The sequence below is a fragment of the Scardinius erythrophthalmus genome, assembly GCF_964197995.2.
Source record: "Scardinius erythrophthalmus genome assembly, chromosome: 2".
In the NCBI taxonomy this organism is placed as follows: Eukaryota; Metazoa; Chordata; class Actinopteri; order Cypriniformes; family Leuciscidae; genus Scardinius; species Scardinius erythrophthalmus.
The window spans coordinates 45098612-45126353 of NC_138222.1; the positions used below are offsets into that span (position 1 = coordinate 45098612).

The window sequence follows — 27742 nt, forward strand, 5'->3', positions numbered from 1 at the left end:
AAGCGAAATATGATGAACTGAAGGATCATTTCGTGTCAACTCAACCAGAGGGTTTTTCTGGTGAAAGAAATACGTAATTTAAGAAGAAAGCCAAAATATTAAATGTCATGGATGTATATTTACTGAGTAATCCACTCAAAATGTCAATTTTCACCTGAGATTTAGTGCCAAATTACAGGGGGTAAAAATGAGTTTAGAAAGATGGGTATTGCTAATATCCTTGTGCAAAAGTTACATAGTTTCTTGACTTTACATGTTCATGACAGGATAAAAAAAAAAAAAAAACGAGATATAACTTTGCATAGACAAATATCAGTAAATTATTTTAGGCTATCTCTGTAGTCTAATGTTAACATGTATAATGTTTAAGTCTTGAGCCTATACTTATTTTAACATTTATTCTGGTGCATTAACATTTATTCTACCCCCATAGATTTCCAATGCAAGAGCACTAAACTGTGGCATTAAAAAAACACTCATATGCCACTATTCAAACCCTAAGGAAGTTTACGGGTGGGGCCTGTGGCTTTGGGAACTGCCGACTTGTGCATTATACTATATTGGGGCAAGAAACAGAGGCATAGGCTCCTCATAAAACACTACTCATACAAAAGCCCCCTTTTTATTAGCTCAGCTGGAAAAAAAATATGAAGACTATTAGGTTTGCTGCAAGCTGGGAGGGTGCACAAGGGTTTTGGTGACAAAGAACAGCAACCGATGCCACTGTGGGTCAAGGGTACAATGAATCAGTATCCTGGATCAACATATCACCACAGGCTACATAGTTTAGTCTATATGTCACTGGGTGTCTCTTGTGAGCTACAGCTGATAAGTTGGAGGCAAAGCAGTTGTCATGCCAATGAGCTCCTGCAAGGATTTGGAAGAGCAACAAAAAGCAACAGAACACCACAAGTAAGAAAACGAGAATGAGACAGAAAATTAATTAGCTCCAGAAGCTTTCACAGGAGATCCTAATTAAGACTGATGATGCAATCTGAGCAGCATCTCCAACAGAAACATGAGCAGCATGGAGAGACGAGTGGATGAAGAGAAAGAGGTGAGGAAAGAGCGAGAGAAGGGGAAAATGTGTAACTGGACCCGCTGCTATACTGCTGACAGCTAGAAGAAAGAGCAGTTGATATCAAAGGAAGAGCAAAGATTTGCTAAAAAAAAAGAAAAAAAAAAAAGACAGATTTGGTTGAAGTTTCAGGCTTGCACTATTACATCTAAGCACTAGGACAAATTGAGAAACACTTGCCTACTACAAAAAATAGATCATATTTAAAGCAGAACTATGCAGCTTTGCCGATTTCTTCGCTGTTTTCTCGCTTTTTGCTCGCGGGTTTCTCTATAGAGCTCCGCCTACAGCTTCGGAATAGATATATGACAACACTGTCGTCAAAACTCGTTGGCGACTCTCCCCTCTCCCATGTTCTCCTGCTGGTCATGTGCATTTGTTTGCAAAGAACCCGGCGAACGCACGGAGCCATGTCCACTGAGGTATGTATGATACACAGAAGGCTAGCAAATAAATGTTTAGATAGTGTATGTGTGCAGTGTCGTAAAGCAATTCGTTACATCGCGAGATCTGATATCATGCGATACTTCCTGACGCTGAGGCCGGCGGCCCAAAGTTGCAAGTGTGGTTTTCCGCTCACAGGCGCTCGAGGAGTGCGAGACGACCACCATTCAACCCGAAAAATGTCATATAACCATTCCAATGACTCCGAAGCTGTTCGGTTAAGGTAAAAAAGTTACTTAGCTCACCTTTAATGCAAAACTACAAAGTCAGAGGTTAATTATGAACTGCATTGGAGGATTAAATGGTTTCCCTCCTGCCACAACTATTTTCCCCAAACACTGTTCCTAGTGTATACCCTGAACAAGAAATCCCTCAAAAGTCACAGATTTGCTGCCATCGGTTTGATTCACCAATGGACCAAGCTGACTCACACATTTCAGGTCATATTTCACTGTCAAGGAAACATCTGGAAGCTCACAGTACCCTTTACCAAACCAGAATGAGGCTGACAGGCATAATGGAGTGTATACAAATGCTAGTTAAGTTCAAGCACAAAGAAATTGATTCGAATCTTTGCCATGTTAAATGGGCAAAAAAGAAGTAAACACTAAGACAAAAGATTATCTTTGAGAGAGAAAAGCAAAAAATGAGGGAAAAGCCGTTTGGAGGGAAATTAGCCCCATTATGCTTGGCATTTCATATGCAGTTGCATCAACTGGGTGTCAGTAATACACTTCTGTTCAAGAGAAATTCCTTAACATCTCATACATTTTCGCTTTTCAGGGAAAACTGATCTTGTTTTAAGAATGTTTAGATATTCTAACTAGACAAGACAAAGATACTGATTAAGAAAGCTTTTTTGCAGTGTTACATCCTTTTATAAACAAATGTTCATGACATTCTGTATTCTTCACAGTCTGCTGCATCATCAGTTTTCATGGGTTTCTAGGAAGTATCACATGCCTGACTGGGTGGCAGTATGCACAGAATATGTAAATTATATGCAGAAGATGTTATGCATAAAACTAGTGTTGTTAAGTTTCATTTATGGTCATTTTGGAGAAGATGGTTGAAGCTTGTGCGTATACTATATGGGATTTATAACAAAGCAGACTCTAGACACGTATGGTCTAATAAATCAAATCCTGTGCATGTAAAGAAAAAAAATCAGTTTGTGTGTACACATACTTGTAGGATGAAATCTATGCAAAGTTTTATAAATGAGGCCCCAGAACACTCATTATTATTACATCACAGAAAATTCACAAGAACATTTTAAACAACGGAGACCACACACCACACCACAGAGCAACATCTCATCTGTCCAAACTCAGCAAGCAATGAATTACAAATCTGAAGAGTTCTTCAACGCAGGACGTAAATAAAGCCCCTGTGTAAAACGCTATCCATTTGTGTTTTCCCCAGTGGCTCTGTAGGAGTCGGAGGAACTCGAAGGCAAACTGAGACAAAGTGTAACTCACAGGAGCCAGGGAAAGTGAAAACCGATCTGATGGCTGCAGTCCATTTTACTTCAATGCTCTACTGTCACCGTCACCTCCTGACATAAAGCCAGGAGTACAATCTTTTGTTCTCTGGTTCATCAGCTATGCTTGTCAAGGTATAGCCTCAGGAGATATCTTCCATTAGGACAGAGTAAAGTGTTAAAAGACACTCAGGGCAGGAAGTGAGTAATGTTGCAGAGATCTTATTTGTTTCTGCAGAGAACATACTGTATATAGAAAAATGTGAACCCAAAAAGTCGATTGAAACGTTCTGAAATATAAGAGAAGGGGGTATTATGAGGACAGCATCTGTTAACATAAATTTCAGAGTTGTAAGAGTGAAAGCACACCTTGGCTGTAACCTGTGATCCTTGTGGTTTTCAGAAGAATTTGCCCCTAAAGGAAGAGGAAGTTTGTCTGTTTTGAGCGCTGCTAGCGCATGTGGTCTCCGACCGCAGACTGTGAAAGTGACAACAATCATTTTGTGTTCCACATTAGAGCAGATGATCTTGATAAAAGATCTTCCGCTGTCTCGGTTGAAAGCGTTCTTGCCAAGTGTAAATAAGCAAGTCTTAAAAACGGCTTATCTTCACAGCTAAGTAAGCTTGCTGAAAAGCTACAGACAGCCAAACTGTTTCAATATTGTAAACAGATGGTAAACGCATACGATATACCATATAGATAGCATGATGAGTTCAAATAAAGGGGAGAAGAGAGGATAGAAGGATAAAACATACTCTTTAAGAGGAACAGTCAAACTGATTCTTTAGGGCATATGAATTATGTAGTATTATAAAACATTAAGTCATAGTACGCTTTAAATATTCTGGTTTAATAAAAGAACCTAACTTGAGACCAAATAGTCAGCCAGCCGGGGCTGCCGTTTACTTTCATCACCAAACCACTGGACGTTACCCACACCGCAAGCAGAAATACTCATAATACTGGAAGAAAAAGAAAAACGGAGGCATCCATTCACTGCAACATCATTTCTCTGCTCTGCTCTCTAACTTTTTAACTGAGTTTAACTCGAACAGTTAGTGATTCAGTAAGACAGCACAATAAATGTCCTGTAAAATCAAAAGAAACCCATTATTTTCTCAACACAAGTTTACAGAGAAATGAAAGAAAGTGTAAACAGGTTTAGCGTTCTTTCTCAAGCTTGTCATTATCTCACACTGTGACACGGCTGATTAAATTCGAATGATTCAAGCACCAGAAACTGGTAGACAAGCCAAAAATGTCATACAGTAAAAACAGTAATGACTATAGCCACTCCAGGCATGTCTGCGGTCGAGACTGAGCTGGTGGATGGGCATCTACTTTATCTACATGACCCATGCACAGACTGACTGGGCCTGCATGTCACAATCAATACCAGTAAAATGTCATAAAATAAGTCTATACTGCTGATCAAACAGTGCATTAATTGAGAATAATTGCTTTTCAATCAGTGTTTAATCAATTCTACACCTAATCTTGAAATGAACATTCAAATGTTCATATGGTGTGACTTTTCTTCAGTTTTTTGTTTCAAATAGAGATCACGATCCTCCCACGATTCTAAACAGACAACTAAATAAAATAACACAATTTACTAGAGGTTCTGACAAAATATTAATTGCTGCAGTCTATATAAAAATGTTTAATTAATTAGAATGATTTTTTTTAAAATTGGTTTGAATTAATGAATGATTTAATGACTCACTCATAATGTAAATGCTTCACTTGTTTCATCACTGGATGAATCAGAGTTTTTGAATTAATCTCTTGAATCGATTCAATGACAAATACATTTTTTAAGTCACTTGTCGCTACATACTGGACTGGTGTAACAATGTAATAGATACAATCGTTATTTGAAGTGGGATCTATTCTATTTTGACCGCTTAAGTAGAAATCAGTGTTTATCTGAACTATAAACTTATATATTAGACAAACTTAGACATATCCGAATCATTGTCATTTAGAAACAAGATTGTGTGGGTGTTTGAATCGAGATCGCAATCTTTTAGCGATTAATCGTGCAGCTCTAGGATATAGGTTTCTGTTTACATAAAACAAACACTGTTTGCAGAAAAACAAAGAATCAAAAATAAAAGAAAAATGTATTCATGTTAGAAGTTTAAAATGTGAACACATTTTGCAGAAACAATACACACACACACACACACACACACACACACACATTATATGCATGAAATCTGCAGGTCATGCATAATACTGGGGTCACCTGTGGTTAATACATTTTGTCTGAGAAATGGGTAACATATGGTGTCTCCATATTTTACGTCTGGAATGGAAAATTACTTGGACACTTTTATAGTGAAACAAATTTCGAGGGCATCAACAGGTGAACATTGAGTTTTTCTTTTTTTGTTATTATTATTATTATTATTATTATGTTAAGTCCGAAAGTAACGAAAAAATGAAAAATCAACGATTTTAAATGCAACAAGTGAATTTAGGCATCACAACATTAATATAACCTACAGTATGAAAAAAAAGGATATTCATTTTGAGATTTTCTACAGATTTTTAAAGGGACACTTCACCCATTTGCATTAAGCTTTGCATTGTTAGAAACCCAGTCATACTATTGAATGGTCGTGCAACACTCTCTCATTTTCCCCTGAGACGGGAGAAATCTGTTATTTACCTCTTACACTTCCTCCTACAATGACGCAAAAATCGTCATTTTGCGTCATTGTAGGAGGAAGTGTTAGAGGGGGGGATTTCTGTTGAGACTACAGACACTAGTTTCTCATCTTTCCCAGGGTGGGGCGCGCTCACGCTACAGACCTATTACAGATCAGTGGGTGGGACTTTACTCTCTGAAACTGAAAGCAATATCCTCCATCTTGTTTGAAGCTAAGCTAACAGGCGCTGTGGAGACAGATGTACAGTTATGACAATAGCGGAGGAGAGTGCTCAATATGATATAGAAGAAGAGGATTTCGGAAGTCTGATGCTTGAATCAGGTGTTTGTGGCTACCTTTACAAGCCGCATTATAGCGAAGAGCAGCCGAGGCAGAAGACCTTCCTGCCGCGGACGAGGAGCCCGGACTGGCTCGAGTTAGGGCGGACTGGTGGCGCCGGTGATCTCACTATGCAACTACGAACCGCTACGAACACAGAGATAGAGTCCGTCTGCGGCAAAGAATTTCAACGATGACAATTTCTCCTGGACGAAATCTCTGAATCAGACGAGGACACGGACGTTTGTGTTGAGAACTATCCTAGTTTCGCACCGCATATGTTCTGACTGAACATCCAGGTACCATGCAATAATTCACCTTTTCGAAAGAAATACAAACGAGGAGTAATGCACTATATGAGTTCGCCAACTAACTAGACATTTTGTGTGAATGTGAAATGAATTTCAAGCTCTGGTAGTAGCTAGCCTTGTAGACGGAAGAGTGATTTCTCTTATAGGCAGATATGCGCTTTCTGGATTAGTGGGAGGGGCTTGCGGAGCTGTGCAATGTGGTGCATTGTGGGAGTTGTTGTCTTTCATACAAATGCGTTCTGAAGTTATTTTTTGTCTTTTCTCGGTCACGAAGGCACCAAATTCAAAAATTATTTTACATTTCGACTACATATATGACCCACTTTAAATAAAAAACAATGTTCAAATGGGTGAAATGACCCTTTAAGTAAACTGCACAACTGAATATCAAATTAGATGAATAAATCACCCCACATGCACAATAACAAAACAGTCCTGACATTCATAGGAAGAATTACAACAGATGGGACAGATGTCAATTCTCTGACTTGGTGGGACATCAGGAAAAGGTTCATTTGGGGGTCAGCCAAGCCTGTCACATACTTACAGGGGCCTCTTGTGAAAATAATCACTAGTAACATGATCAAAGTTAGTATCCCAAGAGGAATTTAATGGATCAGGGAGTTAGAAGGTCTTACATATAGAGTAGCATGTAATAGAGAGAATTATGAAATAAAAGCAGCCAAATAGAGAGAGAGAGAAAGGGAGAACTGGTGATATGTCAGAGGGGAGTGCTCATTTAAGGGGTGTTAAGCATTAAGATGTTAATCTCTTCACCATCTCATTCAACGAGGCATGAAACGACAATAATAAACACTCAAAATCCTGCATGAGCAGATTATGAGTTCGAGGTCAAGTCCGCAACCATGTATCAACCACAACAAGATTAGCAAAACACTGAACAAGTGAGTTGAATAGAGCTATAAGGAAGAAGGTTGTATTGGAAGCCCATTTTGATACCATTTCGCCCAATAGCGACTTCTCAAATCTCATAATGTGACTTTACTCGTTGTTGTACACTCTCTCTCAATTACCTTCTTTATTGTTTTGAAACAGACTTCCAAAACAGGCTTTCCAAAAGAAATGGTAAGACATTAAAATGGGGAGGAAAAACAGGAAGCAAAGTAGGACAAAGACAGAAGGTGATGAAAAGTCAAGGGAGAAGCAGCAACAGGACACATACCATGCAGAAAGGGAAGAAATACTGACGAGACAAGACAGGATTATGCCTGAACTTGTGATTTCACAGTATGATTACAACACAGTCAATCCTGTGGAGAGGGCATAGGCCTATAGAGCATACATACATCACCATATTTGTCAATTTATCAGTTAAAGCACAACAATCTATGAAATGCAAGCAGTCCTTTTCCTGTACACAAGTCTCTCCATTTTCAAATTAATCAGACTTCTGCCTTTCATTAAATAAGAAAATGAAACAATCACTTTGCAAACTGCCCTGGGGGAGTCCATGAAAAATGACACAATCATTCACTTCAGTGGGTTTAATGAAGGGAGATGTAGTATTTGTAGTAGAAAAAAAATGACTGAAATCCTCCAACTAGCACAGGATTTTACACAACCAGTTACTGCCTAATGGCTTTTCCTCATCCTTACAGCAGGGGGCGATGTGAGGACAAAGCTGCAGAGTAGTCCATAATAATGAAAGAATATTTAACATGACTAAGGCTGCGTTTTAACTAGCAAACTTCCCACACTTCCTCTCAGGGGAATCCCCACCGCCACGTTGAAATGTGTTCAACTTCGTCAAGTGGACGAGGGAAGTTTATTTGGACAGACCCTCAACCCCTCGATTCTGAGCAAGTCTACTCAACATGTACACTTCAGACAGATCCATAGACCACAATGCAACATGATTGTGACGTCACAGCAGGTCATGCTAAATTTACCCCCACCCCACACAACTCGTGTGATATTGGGAGTTATTTTGAAATTTAACTGCATTTAATACTTGTAGCTACCTTAAGCTAACACAGTTATAGATTATTGTACTGTTATCATTTTCGTTTCTGTTTTTATTGTTAATATAATAAGTATATTATTATTAGGGGCGTAACGATACATGTCACGATTCGATAAATATCATGATACATTATTATTGAGATACTCCAGGACATATGGTAAAATGTTAACAAAAAAATGCACTGTTGATTAAAATGCTAAATTTGGTTTTACATTGGGGGTGGAAATGAATAGGCTTGGACTTGGTGCTGGAAACCCAATGCACTGGTGACACCAGAATAAAAAAATTCATGATTATGAAGCTGAAAATACAGAATTATTTTAGACGAAAATGCTTGCACTCTGTCGCTGACTAGATATATTTAAAATAATGTAGGCCACTTTTTACTGGTAACATAAGACATTTAGCATTATCAGGACCCACATATATTCCCCCATTGCATTATTATACATTATATTCAACATTATATATAGTAGTTTAATGTAGTACTGACACTAAAACTCTGTAAACTTGAATTTTTTTTTCCCTCACACATAATTTTCATTTTGGGTGAACTACACAATACAGATTGTCACTATCCATGATACATATTGTTGCATTTTTGTACTGCGATATATTGTGACAATATATTGTTACATCCCTAATTAATGTATTCATAATTAATATTTGTTTATGTTTTAAAATAATTACAGCCCAAGCATATACAGGTCTATAGAATGGTGCATAAAACAAAAAGTGAAATTCAATACACCATTTCTCTGAGGACCATGTTTATCGTATCTGAATAAAAAAATATTTTTTATATATATATATATATATATATATATATATATATATATATATATATATATATATATATATATATATATATATAAAAAAAATATTTTTTTATTCAGATACGATAAACATGGTCCTCAGAGAAATGGTGTATTGAAGAATATATATATATATATATATATATATATATATATATATATATAAAAAAAAATATATATATATATATATATATATATATATATATATAAAATATTTATATATATATATATATATATATATATATATTTTTTTTTTTTTATTATTATTATTTTTTTATTATTTTTATTATTATTATTAAGATGTGGACACATATTACATTACTTTTTTCTTGATGGTTACACCACATGACATTTAGATTCTTTAAATCAAAACTTTTCTTGATAATTGTTTTTTCCAAAAACCAAATGGAAACAACAAAGACGGCATTACAAGGAACATGAAACATGGATGTGTGTTTTTATTTAGATTTTAAAGGATTTTTCCTGTTCTTGATCTAGACACTAAAATTTCTCACTGACTGACCTAGTATACTATACAATAAGTAGACCTGGGCTACTGTAAAATGATTCTGTCTTTCTGAAACTAAGCGATCTGGCTGAACCTCACATAGTGTGGTTTGTCCTCATGGTTCAATATCCACCATTAAAACTAATCCATCATTCTGAACATCCACCAACATGACAGAACAGACTAGCGCCGCTCTCCCCGTATCCTCAGCTTGGCCAACATATGGTTTATCAGGAGACTACAATGTAAAGGTGCATGTGTGTAATGTAGCCTATATCCTTTGACAAACTAATGTATTGTTAATGACACCCAACAGTCCACGCACACATGCGTGGCTTAAAGATGAAAACAAGGTATATGACTGAGTCAAGGAACAGTGCATTCTTCTAATTTTACCACGGCTAATGGTGCTCAGTCTTATAGTGCCGATTATATGGAGTATGTGTACGTTAATGCGGTTTAATAAGGATCAGATGTTAAAGGCCGACAGATTCATGTGTGTGATAAGTATCCTGGAAAATGTAAAATGTAAATGGACTGGAATAATCCAAGCCAGACTGAATAATGCAGACAGTCAAAGTAAGGGAGGAAAGGTATGAAAAGAAGCTGTGGAAGAGGGCAAAGAGTTGAGGAAGACGGAGAGGAAAGGGAGGAAAGGGGAGGAGGGGAAAGAGGGAAAGTCTTTGTGAAAGGGGCAGATGGCAGAGGACATTACTCTACTGAATGGGATTCCTCCTGCCACTGATGAAATATACAACACTTATTTACAACTGATCAAGTCTGTCTGTGTCCACTCTCTTTGTCAATGCCTTTTTAGGTCTCTTGCTCGTCCACAGCGCACAGGGTTAAAAGACAGGATGCTTGATTTACAAACATCCTGGGAAGTCAAGAATAAAAGGGCAAAACACTGTGTGTGACGGAGTCAGACATGCCGAGAAACGTTAGCTACATGTGCGCTGGGACAGGGAAATGCAGTTCAGTGCAAAGTAAAACAACACTACTGGACATTAATTTGTACCATATTACGCAGCGTGTGACAAATTAATCCCATTTAATCTGCTGTCTCTAGGGGAGCTAACCGATCAATTGAGAATTTCTGCGCTGATCAGAACCAGGCTATAAACATGCAAACTTAAACAAATGGCTGTTGTGTGTTTGAGTTTCACCGTGGCAGTCTCAGACCCGTGACGAAATGCTTCCTCCAGCTTGACCATGTGACTTTGGTCGGCTCCACTGAGGCAGTTTTCCATTAACATGAGCAGATCAGTCTTTCTTCACAGTGAGGAAGGCAATGCTACATTTCTGCAACCATATGATCCATGAAATAGCTACAGACTAAAAACCTGAAAGTGCAGGGAAGAGAGCGATCTGAAATATCAAGGCCAAAACCCCTCAGAAATAAAGATTTAGGAAAGCATGCTGCCATCAAGAAATATTCAGTTTAAAAGCACAAATACAAGTAGAGAGAGAATACAAAAAAAAGTGGATGAACTTTAAATGAAAGCAATTTTACAACCGAATGGGTCTATAACTTAATTAAAATGCTCTTGTTGAACTATTGATCACTGTTCATTGCAAAACGTCTCAGGTTACGTATGTAACCCTGGTTCCCTGAGAGGGAACGAGACGCTGCGTCGAGACGCGGTGGGAACGCCCTGCGTGATTGCGTCGTGAAGCACGTGTATAATCAGTCCAATGGAGAGACGAGACGTCATAGGCGGGTGACGTCATCGACCAGGAAGCTATAAAGCAGCGCTGAAAACAGACCGCGACAGCTTCTGAAAAGCCGAAGCAAGTCGATCACAGGCATGCAGGGAGTATGGCAGGGCGACGCAGCGTCTCGTTCCCTCTCAGGGAACCAGGGTTACATACGTAACCTGAGACGTTCCCTTTCAAGGGAACTCGAGCTGCGTCGAGACGCGGTGGGAACCCTATACCCACGACGCCATATGACAAATGCCTGTTCTGTATGAAGACCATGCGCACACTAGGAACAAGCACCGTAGACCCTGGAGTGGAGCCTAGGACCAAGTCATAAAATCTAACAAATGTATGCGGTGAGGACCAGCCTGCCGTATTACAGATGTCATAGAGTGAAACTCCTGTTAATAAAGCCTTAGAGGCAGCCATACTCCTGGTAGAATGGGCCGGGACAGCCAAAGGTGAAGGCTGTCCGGCTGCTTCATAAGCAAGTGAGATAGCCTCAACTACTCACTTGCTCATTATCTGTTTAGATGCAGGGCAACCTATCTTACATGTAGGTAACCCGAAGCAGACGAATAATTGCTTTTATATATACGCCACAGGGCAGCTCTGTGGATATAAGCACCCAAAGCCCGGAAAGGGCAAAACAGATTAAGTTCTTCCTGATCTGGGGTATGAAGGTGGAGGACAGAAGGCCTGCAGCACAAATGACCCGCACATTTAGTAGGGACCTAGGAATACAACCCGGCAAGGGGTGAAGAAAGACTATCACCATACCAGGTGCAAATCCAAGTACGTGCAGGCCTTTGCCTCTATGTACCACGGAGAAGACGAAATAAGGATCTCTCCTCAGAGATAACCCAGCAAAGAAACATTCATTGCAGAAATCAAGTACTGTACCATAGGGCAGATAACAAGATTCAGAAGGCGTTCTCCGCACCAGGCAGAGAAAAGTTTCCATTTCAGTTCATATTCAGTCTTCTCGTGAAGGGAGCTCTAGACTGGAGTATGGTCTCCACGACCTCAGTCGAGAGACCTGAATCTATGAGCTGGGCCCCCTCAGAGGCCGAGCCCACAGTATCCATAACTCCGGATGAGAGTAACTCCCAGGAGCAAAGATATCAAGAAATGCGTACAGGTGTAGCCTCAACCACACCTCATACGTTGCATCCAGTTCAAGCAGAGCTGGATGCATCAGGGAGAATCACATAGGGCAATATGTTGTATAAACGATGCGAAAGATAGACTTGAGTCTTGACCGAAGTTCTCCCAAAGGAGCTCCACCACCTCGGGGTGAAATCTCCATTCCCCAGGCCTCAGCCCCTGCCTCAACAGGATATCTGCTCTGATATACGAGACCATCAGTGTGTTGTCCGGAAGGACAAGCACATGGTGACCTCTCAGGTCTGGCAGGAAGTATTTGAAAGCTCGAAATACCGCCATCATTTCTAGCCGATTTATATGCCAGAACGTTAATGGTCCTGCCAAAGACCTTTCGCCGAGCGGCCACTCATGACCGCCCGCCATCCCGTGAGGGAAGCATCCGTCGAAAGCGTTACGCGTCGACAAGAAGCCCCCAGCACTGGGCCCTGGGTGAGGAACCAAGGTTTCTTCCACATGACCAAGGCACGAAGGCATCGCCGCGTGACCTTGATCGTGCGAAATGGATTTCCCCTCGGAGAAAACCCCTTGGTCCTGAGCCACCACTGCAGAGGTCTCATGTACAGAAGGCCAAAAGTAATTACGTTGGACGCAGCTGCCATGAGCCCCAACAGTCTGAAACTGTTCCACAGTGAGTGACTGGCCTAGTTTTACCCCAGTTACGGCCAAGCCGCAACCCCAACATCTTTAAATGAGACAGAACGACACCTCGATGCCGAACTGCCATCTGCTCAGATTGAGCTAGGATCAACCAATCATAGATAAAGTATAATACGCAAATGCCCTGGAGTCTCAGAGGAGCCAGAGCTGCATTCACGCATATTGTAAAGGTGCGGGGTGATAAAAAGGCCGAATGGAAGAACCCGATACTGGTATGCTTTGCCCCCGAAAGCAAACCTCAGGAACCTCCTGTGATGAGGATGGATAGATAAGTAAACGTCCTTCAAGTCTATTGTGACAAACCAGTCCTCGGACTGAATCTGTGACACAATCATATTAGCTTAAGCATACTTTGAACTTGAGATTCTGAAACCTGCTGTTTAATTGACGCAGGTCTAGAATAGGACACAACCCCTCATCCCCTTTCGGAACAATGAAGTAACGGCTGTAAAAACCCTGACTGTCTGCTGGGAGGAGGAACCCCTTCTATAGCTCCTTTTGCAGAAGTGTCAGTACTTCCTGCTCCATAACCAGAGCCTGCTCGGGGTCCACCACTGTGGGGAGGACCCCTAGAAATCTGGGCGGACGAGAACCGAACTGAATTCTGAAACCCTTTTCTATAGTGTACAGGACCCACTGAGAAATATGTGGCAGTAGTTTCCACGCTGCCAGAAATTCTACTAGGGGAACCAGTCTCTCGAGACTGGCCTCTGGATTTGGTTGAGCAGTCACTTTGGTGCCCTGAAACGGCGAACCGGCAGGGAACAACCGAACTGACCGTTCTACGCCCCTCCTCGGAGGATTGCATGGGGACGCTGACAGCTCGGTGCCCTGAACGGAGAACCGGCAGGGAAACAACCGAACTGGCAGCGCTGCGACCCTCCTCAGAGAGTCGCACCCCAGAGGGTGCCGAGGAGAAACGATTTCTCAAAACCGTCCCTGCCCCGGAGGAACCTTAAGAAGCCTGATAGCCTCAGCGTCAGGACTTCTTATTTAAGTTTATTTGAGATAACGACAGTCCTCAGATCTTGCCTACCTCTAACTAGCTTTGTTCCTACGACCCTCCTCAGAGGATCGTTAGAAAAAGCAGGCACCTCAGCGCCCTGAAACGGCGAACCGGCAGGGAAACCAAACTGACTGCTCTACGACCCTCCTCGGAGGATCGTTTGGGGATGCTGACACCTCGGTGTCCTGAAACGGCGAACCGGCAGGAAAACCGAACTGGCAGCGTTGCGACCCACCTCAGAGAGTGGCACCCCAGAGGGCGCCGAGGAGAAACGATTTCTCAAAACCATCCCTACCCCGGAGGGGACCACCCTCAGAAGCCTGCAGCCTCAGCGTCAGGGCTTCTTACAATTTTGCTATTTTAGAGATTAAACAGTCCTCAGATCTTGCATATCCCTAACTGGCTAGACTGCGACCGCCACCCAGGTCCCCCTGGATTGTGGATGAGCCTGAATGGCGAATCTCTGTTTTGCCGCACTCTATGCTGCGAGGAGCTTAGTAGGCTGAGACTGCTCCCGCCCAGCAGTCTCAGGAACATTAGATCGGTGAGGAAGAAACCTCTGGACCGCCCCTGAAGAGTTTATTTCTTCGTCTCTTGAAAGCGGAGCGTCCAGAAGAACAGACATATTTTATTATCTTTATTTTTCTTTACATCAGAAAAACTATATATACACATTTATATAAATATAAATATATATCACTCCGTGGCCACCAGCAGGAAACAACCGAACTGGCAGCGCTGCGACCCTCCTCAGAGAGTCGCCCCCCAGAGGCAGGGGCGTGTCTAGAGCATTTTCAGTGGGGGGGCCATGCTGGGGCACTGCCTCCAAACGGGGTGGCCGCAAGTGACCCCCAAAAAAAGCTAAATTCTACAGTATATTACGTAAATCCTATTGATTTTTTTTTTACTTGATTACTTATTGTAAACTTGTAACTTACTTGTAAGTTACTTGTAAACAAATGTAGTAATAAAGCACATTTTTGATTAATTTAGTTTTTTTGTCACCCCTGTAGTCCATTAAGTTAAATTTGAGAACCAGTGTTTATTATTTTTAGTGTTTTCATAAAACTAACAAGTTTATAAAATAAAAGCAATTTTAATAATGAGCAATTTTAAAAACCTTTTCTTTTAAAGTTTGGCCATTACAATACAGTAGTTTTATTCACAATCTCTTTCAAATAATAATAAATAAATAAATAAATAAATAAATAAATAAATCCCCCCACTGTAATAATTCAAATGGTTTGGCCAAAACATCATAGTGTTTCATTCAACATTTCTTTCAAGTTAATTTACAAAAAAGCTGAGTAACACAGAGTTAAAGTTTTAGCACTGTAACAGTTCAAATGAAAACACCACAGTTTAAAAATAAAATATAGAACCATTGCATTGTGCTCTGCTAGTCTTTAGTTTAGAAACAATAAACAGTCGAAAAAGAAAGAAGGCAGACCTCAACTAAAACAGCTGGATTTGTCTGTTTCGGTGGTGACTGGCAAACCGTCTAACAAAATTACAGTGCTTACGGTGCGTGTCCACTGGCACGGTGCGAGTGGAGCGGAGCGAACGTTTTCAATTCATTCCTATGGAAGTCGAGCTTCACGCTCGCGCAGTTGCATTTTGAGATTGACAGCGGACAGGAGAGAGCGTTGAGAGCGACCGAGAGCGTCAAAAGGTTGGACAGTTCTCGACAAGGCTTGTCTATTTCTAAACGTAATCGCGTGCATCGCTGATGATTATAGTATACTGTCCATGTGTTGAAAAATACTTCGATTAAACACCCTCGCAACAGACACACCCCAGAGCGGAGACGTTACAGCGTTACCAGCGGAACTGAGCGGACTTTTGCCGCTGTAGTGGACACGCACCGTGACTCCAAGATTACTGTGTCTGTCATGAGTCATGGTAGTGCGTAAATGTGTTTTTATGAGCTTAAGTGCAGAGAAGCTGCGCTCACAACTTGCAACCGTTGTTTCCCTGGCGCTGCACTTCTTTGAATCGCGAACTTCATTAGTCTATAAACTGAATGGCCGTAAAATGAACCAATCACAAGACATCTTATAGGGGGGGCACCTGGGGTGGCCAATCAAATTTCAGGGGGGGCCGGTGCCCCCCCTGGCCACCACGTAGACACGCCCCTGCCCAGAGGGTGCCGAGGAGAAACGATTTCTCGAAACCGTCCCTCCCCGGTAGTTTATCTGTTGCGCAACGCAATTCTCGAATAGCGTCAGTGCTGACATCCTCACATTCATCCATGTTCTTATATACTTTACCCACCAGTGCTGCCTAATAATATTTATCTATTATTTTATGATGGCTGGTGGGTAACGTCGGGGTTATGATGACGCCGACCCGGGTGAGAGATAGCTCGCAAGCGTCTCTTTAACCCGAGGCACTGTCATACCAAGATACTTAATACCCATAGCATTACAATAGTAAAAGTTTAGGGATAAAACACAAATAGAAACCGGTTTATTCCATGATCTCGATACCTCAGTGTGGAGATAGGGAAAAACGGCACTCCCCGACGAGGAGGCTTGAAATATAGAGTTTTCCTTATATTTTCACTCTCATGTTCGGCTGGCCAGTAATATTTAACTTGGCAACAGCACTAGATAAAACCTCCTTTTATAAGCTCCTCTTTATTCAACAGAGTTATGAGCTGACTTTATTTATTTATTGAAAACTCATAAACATCTGCTTTATTTTTCTTTTATTTATTTATTTATTTTTTAAACAAAAACACTAACGATACCAATTCCTCGGAACTGGAAATCGCAGGATGAATGCCTCATCCCGGGGAGGAGAAACCGCAGAGCGTGCTTCTCCCCGAGATAAAGAACTGGATTCAAAAGGTGTTTGTTAGTTAACATAACCATTTGCGATCCCCAAGATGCGCGTCGACGCCGTGCCTCGGCAGCAGCGGGACCCGCGCCTCGGGGGGCGCGCACCGAACCGTCCTCCTCGAAGAACGGCAGGCGGGAGCGGAGCGTCCTCACGGACAGCTTCTCGCAATGCTCACAGTCAGCCCCCTTGAGAACTGACTGTTGGCATGCTCCACTCCCAAACAAGCAACACAAAGCTTTTTACTCTGGAGTGTGTGTCCCCACCCGTGATATAACGTGGGCAGAGAACAACACAACGCTTGCTTGCTCTCCTTTTTTGCCATAATATATATATATTGCAACTTGACAGACAACAATAAATATGACAAGGACAGAATACACAGATCGCTTGCTGAAGGCACAGAAGCTGTCGCGGTCTGTTTTCAGCGCTGCTTTATAGCTTCCTGGTCGATGACGTCACCCGCCTATGACGTCTCGTCTCTCCATTGGACTGATTATACACGTGCTTCACGACGCAATCACGCAGGGCGTTCCCACCGCGTCTCGACGCAGCTCGAGTTCCCTTGAAAGGGAACTGCTGATCTCTGGCAGGAAGCTATGCAGTGTGGACATACTCAGTAATGTCAAATTGCACATCGTTAAAACAACAATTACGATATTATCGTAGACAATATATTGCAAAGATGGTTTGCCTTCAGGCCTTTTGATATGGTCTCATTGGTCACCGCCACACTAGTCAAGCAGAGCCATAGTAAAACAAATATTTGTCGGGTGGGGCCGTATACAGTTTTCCTTACATTTATTAGAAAACGACAAACACAGGAGGAAAAACTGATCTTTCTTGTGACAACTTAATTATTTCTGGGAGTTCACTGTGGAAATCACCAGTCTGGTGAGTGCTGGTTTTTATTTTATTTCATTAAGAAAGTGAATTTGTTAAATCAGGATAAAAAAACACACGTGTGTAACACACATTTGTTAACACACAGAAACACATTTGACGACGTTAGGCAGAAAAAGTTAAAACCTTAGCGAGAAAGACATGAAAATCATATAGTTGGCAAGTTATTCTCTATAAAACCACACAACCTATTCTAATGTTTGTCAAATTATAGAATAAACCCTGCAATTGTCATATGACATGAATGATCATTGTGTTTTTCAAAATGTTTACAATTATGATCCAAACGTTTAATGGAAACAAAACTACTTGAGCGATATTTTCTGTTTTCTAGTGTTGTAATAGTAATGCGAAAAGATGCATAGCATGCTAAACTAATTTTCTAATGCCTTTTGTAAAAAATCTAATTTAATATATTAAATTACTAACTAAAATTTCCAGTAACCATATGATAGCTGATTTGATAAAAAAATTACCATTTTTGTGTACATACATAACACCTTTGTAGCTCATCACAGCAACCATCCGTTTTCTTTCCAGTGTCACTGAAGGTGATAAAACCACAATTTATCTGTTCATCACAGGTTATTCATAGCTGTATGCAAAGATAACATCTGACTCATCACATAGTTCAAGGGTGTTTTTAAGTCATCAGCGAGACGAAACATCAATCACTTGCTGATTCGACCAAATGAGCTCTTTCTTGTTTGCTCAAATGAGAGAGGGAAAACAAATCATGTTTCTTCAGAAACAGTCTTTTAGTAGGCCTGCTCAGGGATCTATATTCTCTTCAATCCATTTCTAGTCAAATTTCCCACTATAAATCTTCCCGTCCTCAATCTCATTGCCAAAATTTCTCTTTGACCTCGCCTCTACTTCTTTCATGTTATCTGTATCACTTCCCACATTACGCCCATAAAAGCCAATTTCATGGTTTAATGAACTGATGCGGCATTTGTTTTCAGACCTCACCACGGAGTCATTTTGAGGTGACACTTTCATTTTTAATTCATGGCTTCATTACAAATGGCTGTGAGCCAGTGTGTTAATCATATAGCCTAGTCTATCTATTTGCTCCACCTAAACAGCATTCACACTATCTGAAGGTGTATTGCTCTTTTCTAACCTTCAGTGGTTAGGTGACCCTTTAATATACTTGATTTTACTTATTTGATCAAATAAACGCTGACTGCTTCAAAACTTATTTCAACAAATTCATAAATTCAAACAAATAACAGTTTAGTGCCAAGTGCAAGTCATAAGGTCAGAAACATACTCTATATGTTACCCACAAATGTCCACGCCATAAACAGACAGCTATAAACATGTCAATAGTTTAAAAACCTTTAACGCCCTCAGCAAGCTTCTCTTCAGTTAACCTGACCAAAAGAACACATTAGTGCTAATGCAATGGTTCTCAACCAGGGGGCCGGGGCCCAAAGATATTTCTTATTATTTGGTTATTTTTTATAAACAATATGCATCTTTCTTGTAATGCCAAGCTCTAAAATATTTTATTGGGTAGAAATTGTGAGGCGGGGCCTTCAAATATTGTTGTCTACAATTGTATGTGTGTGTGTGTTGGCTTGAGTTTGAGATCCACAGTGACTGCGCTAATGCCAGCTATAGAGCCCCTTGCTTCAATACTGAGAATTGCGCTAGGCTTTACCCTTCTTTGTCAACCAAAAATCCAAGCAAAAGCTAAAAGCCAATACTTACCTTTCCTATAATGAATGTGCCTCCAAAAGATGGCCAGCCAGTTTTATATGTCCTAAATATATATCAGTGGTGGACACTTGTAAGTAAAAATTCCTATAACCTACTAGCTGCCAGTTCATCAATTTGCTCTGAACAAAAAGACTATTGAGTGTCACAGTGTGTGAGATTGTGGCTGGCACAGATGCAGTTGTGCTCTTAATAGCAAATTTCCTCATGATTCATGTGATTGTGAAACAAAGCAGAGATCTGGACAGCTCTAAAGGGGTCTGGATGTGAATTGCTCCCATTAGAATATGCGTTTTGCAGCAAGAGAGGGAATGTAGACTAGAACTCTACAATCAAACATTCAAAATCATTTCCTCAACAATTACTGTTGCTGCAACGTCTGTGATGAACCTGGGTTTACATAAACGTGCAAATAAGTTTTTGAAGAAAGCGGGTGAGTTAAGAAATTGAGAAGGGGTCATAACGGTACAGAAGAAACCGCTTTTTCGGTTTAATTTCATAGCACAGCGTGTTTTTCAGTTTTGGTTTCTCTCTCTCATCTACATATGACATATGATACAATTTAACATTCAGCTTTGAAAGCAAGCAAGCAAAAAAATGTTAGCATGCATTTTCAGCGGTAAAAACATGCAGTAAACAAAGCTTTGCATGGAACCCACGGATTACAAAAACTAGACCCAAACTCATCTTGAAGAATTAAACAAAATGCCCCTGATGTTCTCTAGTGTTTACAGAACTTTGACACAATGCAAACATACAAACAAGTCCAAACCACTGAAGCGGCACTAAACCAGACTCACCAACATAAGCAAATTTAAGCAGATAAATCTCAGTGGTGATTCACACTTACAAGGGGTTTGATTTTGAAGCCAATTTTACCATTTTAGAGTCCAGTGTGCAATACTGCCTTAGCAGGACATGTGCAAATTCACAGGAAAATTGCCATCAACAGTATTACAACAGAACAGAACAGAATAGGGGTATTCATACTTCCATAGCATAGCATAGCATAGCATAGCATAGCATAGAATAGCATAGAATATATAATCTCCAAAACCGGATTTCAATAATGTCTTCAATTAAAAATAAAATCTGACAAGAAGCTAGCCTAATTTATACCTAAAAACAAAACTGTATTTTTTATCCTGATTTAACAAATTCACTTTCTTAATGAAATAAAATAAAAACCAGCACTCACCAGACTGGTGATTTCCACAGTGAACTCCCAGAAATAATTAAGTTGTCACAAGAAAGATCAGTTTTTCCTCCTGTGTTTGTCTTTTTCTAATAAATGTAAAGGAAAACTGTATACGGGCCCACCCGACAAATATTTGTTTTACTATGGCTCTGCTTGACTAGTGTGGCGGTGACCAATGAGACCATATCAAAAGGCCTGAAGGCAAACCATCTTTGCAATATATTGTCTACGATAATATCGTAATTGTTGTTTTAACGATGTGCAATTTGACATTACTGAGTATGTCCCTCGCTTTTCAAAAACCAAACAAAAACACGCCTAGAGAGAGTGCATTTACATTGCATTACATTACATGTATACAACTTTCACGCTATGATGGTTAAACTTTGCAATTAATCCGTGAATTACATGTGCTCCACACCGGGGATCAGCTGGCCCGTACGGATCACGGATCAACTACGACCCCTGTACTTGACATCGCATATCCTGCGATGATGTGACTATTGCGGATGCGCACATCGCGATATTGATGCTAAAACAATATAACGTGCAGCCCTAGTTCAATAATATTATAAATAATAATCAATAATCAATATTGAATATTTATAAGTAATAAATTATGCATTAATTAGGCAAGAAAAAATTACAATTTAAAAATCTAATTTAAACTTATTGGAAATTTTTATTTCTGTCACTGCTGCTAACTAACCACCACCGCACAAAATATGAAGAATAACAAAAACTTCAGGAGTAAACTGTCCACGGCAGTCCTAAGCCTGCCAAGTTACCAGCACAGTAACACTAAGCAAAACATCACTTAGCCATCGTTATCGACAAAATCCCAGAAAATATCGAGATATCATTTTTTGTCAATACCGCACACCCCTACTGTGCAGGCCTGGTGTGTGCAGTGGTTGGAACACTTTAAGACAAGTTCCCAGTTCCACTATGATATTTCTTTCCAAAGTCATCTCGTATAAGGCATCATTATATTCAGGGGTGCACATAACTTTTTTGGTCTGGTTCTCAAGGGAGCACCTGGAGATGCTGCTAGGTACTTACACTACGTGACACACTTTTCCTACAAGCTGTCGTCATCACTTTCCCCCTGACTGCTGTCCTCATCTTCTTTTCTCTCGAACATGGTAGATGATTATGATGATGATGTTTTTATTTTATTAACATTAATGACACAGACAACAGCAGATATATTAGGCTGCTGTCACTTTAAGACCGAATGGATGGACCGAATATACTGACATGACAAATACTGAGTATTTTGACATCATTTTATGTGCATGTGTCCATTCAAGCACAAGTAAACACAAAAGAGGAATCAATTCAGTGTTTGAGGGCTGTCTGAAACGCGCTTCTCTCTCTTGCACAGATAACAGCATGCGAGTCCCGATTGATGTCTCTTCTTCTGCGTTTAAAATCGTTTGAAGTTGTAAATTGGCAAGAAAAAGCATGTCCAAATGATAAACTTTTACTCTGTGATGGTTAAACTGAGCGGTTAATCCACGAATCACATGCGTGCCGAAACATGGGGCCTGGTCCGTACGGATCAACTGCGATCTGTTGCATCCCTAATAAGTAATGAACACATTTATCATTATGATTGCTATCTTACCAAAGATAGAGCAAAATCCTACTCCAGTAAGTAAACATGTCCCTGTCGCCAAAATTGTTGGTACTCAAAAGCGCTTCGCTCCACGTTTTCTGATGCGCATCATTTATTACCACATATGCGCACCCCTGATTATATTAGTTCTCAATCCTCAACCTTGTCCACAATGATTAATCCCATCATATATTGACTCCTCCCAGTGTCAACAGGAAACTCCAGGTCTCCACGATTCCAGGTTTCAGGTATCAGTCTAGTTTAGGACACACTGTGCATTCCTGAACAATGACTCAATGACAAATGCATATATACATAGCACTCAAACCCACACACATATACTGGAGTACTTTAGTAACACACCAAAGAAAACATCCAGCTACATGACCACGCTGATCAGTGGTTTTAACAGCAAAGCAGATCCTCATGTTCTCTACAGTTTTCAAAACACTAAACTAAAAGTGAAGTGAAATAATCATTTCCAAAAACTCCCCAGGCACAACTTCTATGAAACAGCTTCAGGCAAAGTATTATGGAGATTGAGAGTGATCTTTTCATGGCATATACTAAAAGTAGATCAAACTACTCTACACAAGTCAGAAGAAATTCCTCACTCCAGACCGAAAAATTGGCTACCTTAATGAAACCATCAAACACAATCTGAGTAATGAATCGGATCCCTCAGACTACAAACACATTTGTCATGACCATGACTGAACATATAAAAGTGTAAGACTGGTTTGGGTGATCAAACGCTACAGAGCCCATGAGGCAAAAACTGCAGTGATAGAGAGTGAACTGAGCTCCATCTGAGAGCTGGAAGGGCCCAATTAAAAAAAATCAAAACACAGTCAAAGGAATGTGTCTGGTGAGCAGGAGACTGTTGCAACACACACACACACACACACACACACACACACACACACACACACACACACACACACACACATACACACACATACACCTTGAGGGAATTTAAATGTTAATCACAGGAACATCAGAAAGATAATTTTTTGAATGAATCTGAGATAAATGTCTTGTAAAATAAATTAAAACCAAATTGCAGCAGAAGTCAAAAACACAGTTGTTTCTGCTTATGTAATCAGGCAATTACTCAAATCTTCTGATGATCTCCATGGTGGTCTGCAAAACAATACATAGAATACATAGAATATTTATGTATCTTTATGTATCCCAATCTCATTCCCCTTTTTTATCTCATGCCCATGACAGCAGATGGGTAGCTCTGTGTGAAGCATTGTCATACTGGCAGTGGACTAAACATACAAATGCACAATCGGTAAGCAATAATCCTAATTTGGCAAGCACCCCAGAATGTCACTTAATAAATATTCATGAGCCAGGCTGATAAGGTTTATAAATGTGCCCCCTGTTGCATGCCACACTTCTAAATGCAGACTGATGAGGACGCCGTGCATCTAGACTAATTAACACATGAGGCTTAGATCCTGTCCTTGGGCTAAACTTGTTACATTCCGGCAGTGCAAGTGCTAAAGCTGATGTGATGGACACAGAGAACACCATAATTAGACTGAGCTGACAGTTAACTGGACTGACGAGTGATTTACATTCGACACAGTAAGCTGGCTATTGATTTTGAGCCATAAGTCACTTCTAACTACAGTACATATGTCTTACTGCTACTGCTTGGAAATAGCCTCCATATTTTATATGGTATGTTGGCTATGCATACACCAAATTCTTTACTACAACTACTACTGCAGAAGAAAGTCAGTAATGTTTAGAATCACATGAGAGCGGGTAAATGATGACAGAATTCTTTTAACACAGGGTGAAGTCAAGTTGCAAAGCTGGTGGCTTTCTGGTGATCTGCACCAGTGTCAGTTGGCCATTACTTATTCAAAAGGATAGATCTGCCTCAGAATGAGGGCCTGAGAGAGGTGATATCATTTATCTGCTTACTCTAGCAGAAAAACTGCTGAGGTCTCTGCATATGTCTACGAATATCCATATTCAAAGCAGACAAGGTGCTGTTTAGGGTGTGCACTTGGCAGGTTTGGTTAGACTAAAACTAACTCTAGTGCGATTGCTCTGTTAGTGTAGTTCCTTTTCATAAGTGTCTCAGTCTGCTTCCAAACAAACTGAAATATGACTGAAATATGAATGCAACATGGACCAAAGATATCTATTCGAACCAAAAACAGGATGTGATGTCAAAAGGACAGAATGCGCAACCATACCTGGTTCTTCTCGTTATAGGAGTGATGTTGCCTACAGTTCGGTACAGCTGTCGGGACCACGATCTCCTGCAGTCAGAGTCGCAGCACAGTACAGCAAGAGTAGATTTTACTTATCACATGATGAGAGTTACGAGAGATGGTGAAGGATTTGGTGTGTAACAGATCCTGAGCATCATTGATTCATTATCTAGTAAAATATGCAGTACTGCCACTCCCGAAACACAGAGTATGCATGATTGTGAATTCAAAGTGAAAAGCGAGAGAGTGATTTCAATACACTGCATATTGATAGCGGCTCCCTGATGCCCAGTTATTTACAATATCTCCCCAGCTGGTGTTATCCGTAATACCAGTGTTGTCTATTTAGCGGCATGAAAATTTCCTCACCGTGACATCCCTAGACTAATGTCTCATTTTCTAATAACCAAGAGAACCGAAATACAAGTGTGAACACACCCTTAAAGGGATAGTTCAATTTTGTCTTCATTTGCTCACCCTCATGTGGTTCCAAACCTGTATGACTGACTTTCTTCAATGGAACACAGAAGAAGATATTTTGAGTAATGTTGGTAACCAAACAATTTTGGTTACCTTTGACTTCTATTGTATGGATAAAATATCATTTTTCATGTTTAATTGAAGAAAGTAAGTCATATAGGTTCAGAACAACATGAGGGTGAGTAAATGAAGACAGAATTTTCCTTTTTGGTTGAACTATCCATTTAACCTCTAAGCTTAGGAATGTGCTTAAGTCATACTGATTCAGAAGTATGTATTTGTGCTTTGAGCTTTCAAGGGTATTATTTCAAGGTGAATAGAAATAGAGCTAAATTAGGTACCAATTTTTGAACCAATACATAACAGATGTTTTATTCTACAACATCCTGGTCTGAAGCAGCTCTGTCAACCCGCCTGAACCCTCATGTGGAGTCAAAGACTCTGGATTCAAAAAGGAGAAGTTTAGACACAAAAGTGGCTTTTTGACCTCTCTTAGTGATTCAAACTCGTGAAGGGCAATTCCACGCAAAACTGTCACATCCATAACGCCAACTCAATACCATGGCATTGAGTTGGCGTTATGGATGTGACAGTTTTGCGTGGAATTGCCCTGAAACAAACTGACAAACAATTGGCACACACAGCAACGCAGAGGGATTATAAAAGGTCATCTGTTTGGGTCCAAATCATTTCTTTGGTGGTACAGTGCAACTTAAGGCTAAGACACATCCAGAGAGGATGAGACAGTCTATGGTCCCACAGACAAGACTCCTTGTGTTCCCCAGCTCTAATGAGGATCAGATGAGGAACATGATACACCACAGCAGCACAACCACACACACGCACAACATAAAAAGACTCCACTTGACGCCTGTGGTTGGTAAAGATCTAATAATACCTTCAAATTTGTTATATATTGCATGATCTATAAATATTGTAATGCTATACAGAATTTTTTAACTGCAGACATATTGAGACAATTAAGCTATTTAAGGTCATTTAAATAAGGATAATATGGAGGTATATTAACTTCCATGTTTCTTAATAGTAATCATCCAACGATTGAAGAGAGCTCTGGTTATGAATGGAGAAACAAAAGAGACTAAATCATCTAAATCAGTCAGTGGTTCAGCCAGAGAACACAAAAGCCATCAGGAGAACCCATCCGCCAGAAAGAAAACAAACACCCCTATTTCTCTCACATACTTTCCTTTGATTAAAGAACAGAGCGCTATAAACACAGTCATAATGTATGTTAATTTCAGACAGAAGGAACACATTGTTTCTAGCTGCTTTGGTGTTTAAATATACAAAGAGGAAAATGAAAAAAACATAAGGCAGACTGTTTGACCGACCAATCAGATTAATTGTTCAGGCAAAGCAGCAGGTTGGAGGTCACATCACAATTTGCAATGGAAAGTTTATGGCAGTAAAACCATCAAAACAGACTCAACATTTGAGCACATAAGCAAAGTCCATCAACTTCTGACAACACATCCTAGGAAAACCCTCTCCCACTGTTCTAAGACTGACAATGTTTTTTTCTTTCTTAAAGGGATAGTGCACAAAAAAAAAAAATCAATTATTCACCCTCATGTCATTCCAAACCCTTAAGACTTGTTCATCTTCGAAACGCAAATGAAAAGGTTTTTAATGAAACCTGAGAGATTTCTGTCCCTCCATTTTAAGTCCATTCACCCAAAACTCTGATGATTCAAAAAGTTCATAAAAAGATTTATTTTACAAACTCTTTATGAACTTTTTGAAATCACCGTTTTGGGTGAATCGAGCAGTTTAATCAAAGTCTTCTGAAGAGACACAATTGCTATATATTATGAACATATTTAGGCATGTGACGGTATAAAATTCTGAAGCTTTTATCACACTATACTGTTTTATCACAATATTGAAATAAGTTGCACTTATTCTCCATTAACTAATGAATTTCTTTCGCGAGAATCGACTTTCAAAGAAGAAATCTTTCAGAAATCTTTCATGTTTCATTACAAATTGTGCTTACAAGTCAAACAAAAGTATTATGGAACAACATGAGTATATGACAGTATTTTCATTTTTGGGTGAACTATCCCTTAAAGGTCCCATTTTTCGTGTGTTTTTGAAGCTTTGATTGTGTTTACAGTGTGCAATATACACAGTGCGTGTAAAAAAACAGTATTTTTCACACAATTTACTTATCTGTATACCGCTGTTTTCACTGTCCTAAGAACGGGCTGATGACTTCCTTGTTCTATGAAGTCCCTCCTTCAGAAATACGTAACGAGTTCTGATTGTGCCAGCGGTTCCTGTGTTGTGATTCGACAGCAGCTTAGCGCACGTTGCCCAGAAAGGTCACGCCTCTTACCATAACGTGGAGATGCATGCGCTCAGGGAAGGCCAAACAAAGGTGATTGGACTCCGGGATGAAAATAACAGCGTCTCAACGACATGGCGACAAACACACTCTACAAACGCAACTCTTCCTCTTCTCCGTGGGAGCGCAACAAGACCACGCCCCCTTTTTTGTGTATTCCTGTGGGCGGAGGTTAGTCAAAAAACTGTTCTACTGACGTCATTAAAGAAGGA

At 40.1% G+C, this 27742-nt stretch overlaps 1 protein-coding gene across 1 annotated transcript in view; it reads right to left on the reverse strand.

Annotated features, from left to right (window-relative positions):
• The window catches only part of ccdc102a (coiled-coil domain containing 102A), a 75961-nt gene that overhangs the window by 39366 nt on the left and 8853 nt on the right, over positions 1–27742 (reverse strand). The gene's annotated exons all lie outside the window — the stretch shown is intronic.